The 7002-nt window shown below is 41.7% G+C and overlaps 1 long non-coding RNA gene across 1 annotated transcript; it reads left to right on the top strand.

Annotated features, from left to right (window-relative positions):
• Positions 1-257: 257 nt before the first annotated feature.
• On the top strand, positions 258-3963 carry LOC113955315. Its single transcript, XR_003530490.1, has 3 exons — positions 258-360; positions 3206-3289; positions 3730-3963. It is a non-coding gene; the product is annotated as an uncharacterized LOC113955315 (long non-coding RNA).
• Positions 3964-7002: the final 3039 nt, after the last annotated feature.

Genomic DNA, 7002 nt, shown 5'->3' with positions numbered 1-7002 from the left:
GACAAGCACGGACAGCACACAGGTTAAAACACTTATTGTTGGCTTGAACTTTGTTGTGTGTGAATAATTCTTGGGTCTCATCACTAAATGGCTCTCTGAGCAACCTGGTCTAGTGAAAGGTGTCTCTTCCCAAAACAGAGGTGTTGGAACTAGATGATGTTTCAGGTCCCTTCTAGCCCAGGCCATTCTATGATTCCATGAGTCTATGATCCCACAGAGGTGTGATTTCAGGTCTGACACAGCAATCAGAAAGTTTATGTTGGTTCAGACAGTGCAAGTTCATTGGGGAAAAGGAATTTTGCAGGGAATATCATTCTGAGCTATGGCTCTGTGGCTGAAGTTCACCAGAAGTTGTCAGAGGTACTTGCTTTTATGATCCTGAAAACAAATCCATACTGCAGAACATGATAAAAATACACATCTTTGGTAACTTCTTGCTAATGGGAATGACTGATCAACCAAACTGGACAGGTCTGTCCACAAAGGCCATGAACACCCTGTGCCCCTCCTCATAACAATGGACAACAAAGAGTAATTAAAAACTTAGGAACAAATATTAAGCTGAGGGATGGCTACTCCTCAGAGATTGTTTTTAATTAGACAGTCTGCTTTCTCTCTCTCTTTTGTCTTTTTATTCATTTTTTTTTAATTACCAAACATCTTGACTAAGTCCAGTCTCCCGGGAGGAGAGCCTGTTGAAGTGACAGAACACAGTGTGTGGAGATGGAGGGGAACAAAACCAATCCTCAGAACCTGGTTTTAATGAAGCAAAACATTTCTTCAATGCCAGCTGGATAATTAGTAATAGGAACAATTTCTCCCATGCAATGTAGGTGTCAGAAGCACCTCACATATCCCATATAATAAACATTCTCCCCAGATCACAGTGAAGATGGAAAGGTAGAGAAACTGGAAGGATAATCTTGATAGTCAACTGGTGTGAGCAGGGTGGGTCTGTGATGAAGGACACATTTCCCACATTCCCAAGGGGGAATATCTCCCAGGGCAGGACTCAAACAGAAGCAACTAATCTGGCAGGAGGTGTCCTGCACATCCTGCACATCCATGAGCATTCCAAGATGCATTGGAAACCTGCCACGGTTAACTCCGAATGAATGAGACTGGGACACTTCTGGCATCCAGGTGAAAAGGTTTTATTAGGATGACTCAACACAAAATGGCTCCCGCCTTTATATGGTAAGGTGGGAACCCTCTGGAAGAAAAGGTGGAGTTAGGGAGGAGCAAGGGAGGAGTATGTAAATTAACAGGGTGGTAAAACCATACAGGGAAAGGTGCTGCATTGCATCAAAAATTAACCAATAAGAGGACAGGGTTTAGGGCCATGAGGGATGAGAGAAAGTTCTGGAAAACTAGGGTATAATAATGAGGGGAATATTACAATAAATAAAGAAAACACAATATTAAACACGAAACACACTCTGAAACAGTTCATAAAAGTCCATCTTTGCTTCCATAGCGTGTTCCTTCTTGAGGGGCGAAGCTTCCTTCATTTTTCCACCTCCTACAGATACCAGTTTCCAGATTACCTCCTGTGACCAGTCAGTCAGATCACAGAATCATGGAATCTTGGAATGGTTTGAGTTGGAAGAGACCTTAAAGATCAACAGTTTCCAACCCTCTGCCGCAGGCAGGGACAACTTCCACTAGAACAAGTTGCTCCAAATTCATCCAACCTCTCCTGTTCTGGTCTCTTTCTGTTGTTCACTGCTCACTTTGGGCTTTCATTTTAGGGCTGTAACAGTGTCAGGAGCTTCTTGTAATCTTGAGGGGATCAGCAAATGGAAATTGTGATCATGGATTCGTAGAATCGTTGAATGGTTTGGGTTGGAAGGGACCTTAAAGATCAACTCTTTCCAATCCCCTTCCACTAGCCCAGGTTGCTCCAAGCCCCGTCCAACCTGGCCTTGGATACTTCCAGGGATCCAGGGGCAGCCACAGTTTCTCTGGGCAACCTGTGCCAGGGCCTCCCCACCCTCACAGGGAAGGACTTCAGATGGACTGAGCCAGTTGCATCCCATGCAATGCCACTGAAGGACATCTCTGCTACATGTCATGGTTGACTCCCAGCCAGCACCACCCACCGGGGTCCTGCTTTGACCTTTAAAGCAACACCTTTCAGAATAAATATTTCAAGCAATAAATGCTTTTCCTCTCTGTGCACCAAGAGCACAGAACCTGATAAAATTCTGAGCTCTTCTGCCAAGATTCGACGTGGCAGATTTGGGCTCAAAATCCCCACACATGAGCTTTTCCTCCCTGTTCAGCTGCACATTCCCTGCTAACTCCATCTTATATATTCTGGGTAGCATTTGTACAGTGTCATGTGTTCAGTCAACAAAAAGGTTTTAACAAAAGACACAAAGCCTACTTGGTTATGGGTATCCCAAGTATGTTGGGATAAATTTTGATCCAACTTAAAGAAAAAAGGTATTATTTCACTGCCTTCAAAGGAAGATGGAAAAGCCTGAACTCGTTAATTAACTACTAAGTGAAGATAAACATCAGTGACACTGAAAAGGTATTTGTTTTTTCCAGTATTTATTTTTGAGGAATAAAAAAATTCTAATGGTTAATTTTATTTTTTTAATGAAAATTAAAATTTTACTTAAGTTAAGTATTCTCTTCCCCCCGAAATTTCTACAGAGCTAATTTTAGTTATTATTTTTTGAGAAGATGGAATGAAAGCTGCACACTTCAATGCTGAAATAGAGCTGTTTTTCACAATTTCTGATCCACTGCAGATGGCAAACATTTGTGTTCTGACTTGAAATCAGAAAAGAGTTTTCAAAATCTTCAGTGTAGTAATAGAATCTGTTTTTCACCTGGTGACAGAGTGATGCCTTTGGAATAGAGAGTGCTGAACATACTATTGTGTAGGTTGCAGCTGAAGAAAAATAATTAAAGTAACATTGAAACTGCAGTGTAAGTTATTCAGAAGTCTGAAAACACTGGAACAATTTGCCTGTGCAGCCTTAATTTCCCTTTCTATTTGATTGACTAAAATTCCACTCTGTTTTTTTTGCCTGTATTGGTATTTTTTTATTCAGCATATTGGTACTCTTTCAAATGGGCAGCAAAACAACATTGGGTTCTACCTCTCTTTTGCAAAAGCCCTGTGCTTGATTTACTGAACACTCCTCAAACCCTCCAGAGTCTGAAGGCAGAAGTGTATTAATTTTTCCAGGTTCTTGTCACTGCAGTAACTTAGAACTGTATAAACACAAATGGGATTATTTTCCACAGCCATGGATCACTGAGCCACTTTCAGGTAGGAAAGGGAACCATAGAGAATTTATAATTAATTAAAAAAATAAGTGAATTCCGTGATTTTTCTGACAGGGAAAATATTAGATGTACTACTGGTAGCTGTAGCCAGTGATTTTAGAGACATCATGAGGTGAGCTGGTCAACCTGGATCCTTGGACAGGAACAGGTAGTTTAAAAGATGACCCTTATGACATATTTTAGATGTTCACTTTTGGATTTATAGAGATTTATAAAGAAGATGCCAACATCTAGTCAGACAAATCCAGCTCAGTGAAGGAATAAAGCATCCTGCAGAACAGTGTGTGTGTCTGTACAATCCTGTTTTAGCCTCAGTGGGGTCACTGTGGGCACTGAATATGTTCAAACTCAGGACCTATGTCAGGTTCTGAGCTGAGGATTCAGTTGAGTCTGACTTTCTTATTGCCTTGTTTTCTTCTCCAGGTTAATTTGAAGCCTTTGATGAAGAAAGAAGACTGATTCCTACCTAGACACTAATCGCAGTCTGGTGTCCAGAGTGCTTTTTTAGAAGAGCTGTGCTTGAGGCCATGGAAATGAGAAGGTCCTGGGATTCCAGTGCCTTATTTTGGCAGTTTCTTCTGAACAAAAAAGATTCCCAGCTCTGGAGAGCACAGTGTCAAAACCATTTGCTTACAACCCTGTGTGAAGTGCTGATGTCTGGAGAGGGACAAGAGTTTAAACTGTGTCTGCTTTGTCCTATCAGCTGCCTCACTGCAGCTCTTACATTACTCAGAGGCATTTTAGTCTCCATCCTGAGGTGACAATTTTTCCTTATACATTATAGATGAAGTTTTCGTGTCCAACAGCAAATCTAGACTGTGTTATGGGAAGATACAGCTCAGGTCTGTACAGATATTCAGATTCCCTCTTGCAGTCAGCAGTGCTAAGGAGGGGGATTAAGTGTCTCTGTTTTTGCTACTGATTCTATTCCTGGTTTTAGACCTGGTGAGGATGATGATCAGCAGAAAGTGCCCAACCCAAGTTCACATGGCTTTCCTGGGAGTAAATTTTTGTATTTCCTTTTGGGATACACATTACTCATTTCTTTGAGTGGTTCAAACAGCCAACAAGGGCACAGGAAAGGGCAGATATTCCTACAGGTGGGTGCTGACGTGTGTCATAGGACAGATATCCTGAAAGGATGTCTCAGAAGCAGAAATCAGTTTTTTATATTTGGTGGCCTTCAGATGGGGTGACAGCAATATTTAGGGTTCATCCCAAGAGTCATCTCCAACCATTCCTCACCACTGAGCTCTTTTGCCCTTAAATTCACTTTACTTCAGGTTGCCAGTCCCATGTGGTGGAAGCATCTTTGGGATTTGTCTCACCTGTCCCAAACTTGCCTCTGCCAATGAGGAGCTGACATGGATGGTGAGTTGCAGAAGGACTGGAAGTCAGGCACGTGGAAATGTGGGATTGCTGAGGAGCTTTGCAGTGCTGGAGTCCCTCAGGCTGGGATATGGATGGCTGCAGGCACTGAGTGATGTGCAACTACAGTGGAAATGGTGTGTAAATTCAGGCTCCGGACTATGCTTAAGCTTATTTGAGCTCTTTGTACAAAATCAGTGCATATGTATAAATAATTTTATAGATTCAGTACCACCAGTGGTACAGGAACCTTCTGGTTATGGAATTCTGGTGGTGTCTCTCCCCTGGAATGGGGAGGCTTATCTCCAGCAATTTATTTTTAGTGTGTGCTAAAAATTCATCTGAAAACACATGTACACTTATTGGCCTCCAGAGCTACTTTTTTTCTTTATTGTTTGGTACAGAACCAAGCTCTGCCTCACACAGAGTGTCTCCTGCTTCCACAGGGTCCTCTCTCTGTCCTCACCACACCAGCTGATGGTTCCCTGAACCCCTGTGGGAGGACAAGCCTCCAGACTCCTACTGGAGAGCACTGAGCCAAGGTTGAGTCACAGAACCAAACCACCAGGATGTTTGCAATAAAATTCACTATGTGGTTATGTGAAACTCTTTTTCTGTAACTTCTAACTGCCTAAAAATAGCTGTTGAGCTTTGTCCCTGCTGTGCCTGAGGCTCATTTCCCCATGAACCGGTTTATGGCCTTTCCTTGACCTCTGGTATCTCCTACCAGCACTGTGGGATGCCATCAATTGATCTCTGGGTAATGGAGCCAGTGAATTCATTTCACTCATTTTCCTTGCCTGAGGTCAGGTGGAGCCTCACAATTCCATGATATTTACCTGACAAACATTTACAGCGTCTCAAATGTTGGTTATTAGCACAGGAGGTGCTTGGTATTTTTATTAGAGCACTAATTAAATGCTCATTTGTAGTACAGTCGTGTGTATTACCCAGAGCACAGAGTGATTTATGGAAGTGACAGGCTTCAGACAGCAGAAATATTTGCTGGAGGAATATTTCTTCTGATGGTTTTCTTCCTGTTCCCTTTATGGCAAAAAAAAAAAAATCCAGTTTTCTAATAGAGAATAATCTTAGTTATCTCTCCACGCTTAAAATCATAAAGAATATTTGTTTCCAAAGGGTAATTGCTTGGAACACTAGCACAAAAGCCATTTCAAGGCAGAATGATTTTGTTGGGGTCTATTTGGGTATTCATAACATAACTGGGAGCTAAAAATATGCCAAGAGAGGAAAAAAAGATATGGGAGAAAACTCCTAAGAGAAAGGAAACATGAGCACTCATGATTCTTTTTTTTCTCTAAGAGAAGTTGAAGAGAGGCAAATATTTAGCAGAGCAGGAGAGAAGAGCCCACAGTTGCCTGTTCCACTGGCCCAGGAGTGTGTGTTTGCAAGATGATTACTCACAGAGTAAATTCTGGCTCACACTTACCCTTCATTATTTGACTTCCTTCCTCACTTTGACTGCAATATTTGAGTGTGTGTGTTCATCCAACTATTCTCTGGGAAGGTTTTGATGATGTAACTCCTGGGAGATACCTGGAGGATGGGTTCTGCTGGGCCTGGAGGTTGAGGGAAAAAGATCTGGGGGTTGATCTGGGTGAGTTACATCAAATCTCTACTTAATAACTATCTCCTTTTTCCCAGCTTTAATATAATTGTTCTAACAATTACTTAAATATAGTGCACTATCCTATCTTGTACTGTACTACTGGTAGTTTTAGCTTTTATACTGTGTAGTAAATAATTCTGATTAAGATCTTTTGTCTGAGTGTTTGTAATAATAAATGATTCCTTTCATATAAATATTCCCATTTTGCCAATTGTTAAAACCTGCAGGACAAAAAAAACCTTCACAGGCTGATGAAGCCTTGCTGGAGGTGTGGTTGTGAGCTGCTGGTTATGGTGAGTTCTGCTCTGTTTTCATTGGCAGCATCCACTTTAATGTCTTTTTTTGGCAGCACCACAATGTATGTTTTCATTGCCTCCCTATTCCTGAACAAAAGGTATTGCTGAGTCCACACCTCCTGCTGTATTTGCAGGAGTGGTGGAGTCTGTGCCTTTTGCTGCTGGAATATATTTTGGACATTCTACAGCTTGCAAACTAGAGACTGATGGAGCTTTTTGTATCCCTAAAACAGTCATTAAAATTTACACCACCAAGGTGGGGGGGGACACACAACACCTGGGGGTGTTACTTGGAGTTAAAAAAAAGCTCTACATTGGACATTCAAAACTCTAGAATTAGGCAACAGCTACTGCAGGGCAAAAGCTTTCAGTTTTTCTGGGGGACAACACTGTAAATATCCT

The sequence above is a fragment of the Corapipo altera genome, unplaced genomic scaffold (genome assembly GCF_003945725.1).
Source record: "Corapipo altera isolate COAL_440 unplaced genomic scaffold, ASM394572v1 126, whole genome shotgun sequence".
Lineage (NCBI taxonomy): Eukaryota > Metazoa > Chordata > Aves > Passeriformes > Pipridae > Corapipo > Corapipo altera.
Note: the sequence above shows the minus strand (reverse complement) of the source record. Positions and strands in the feature narration are given on the sequence as shown.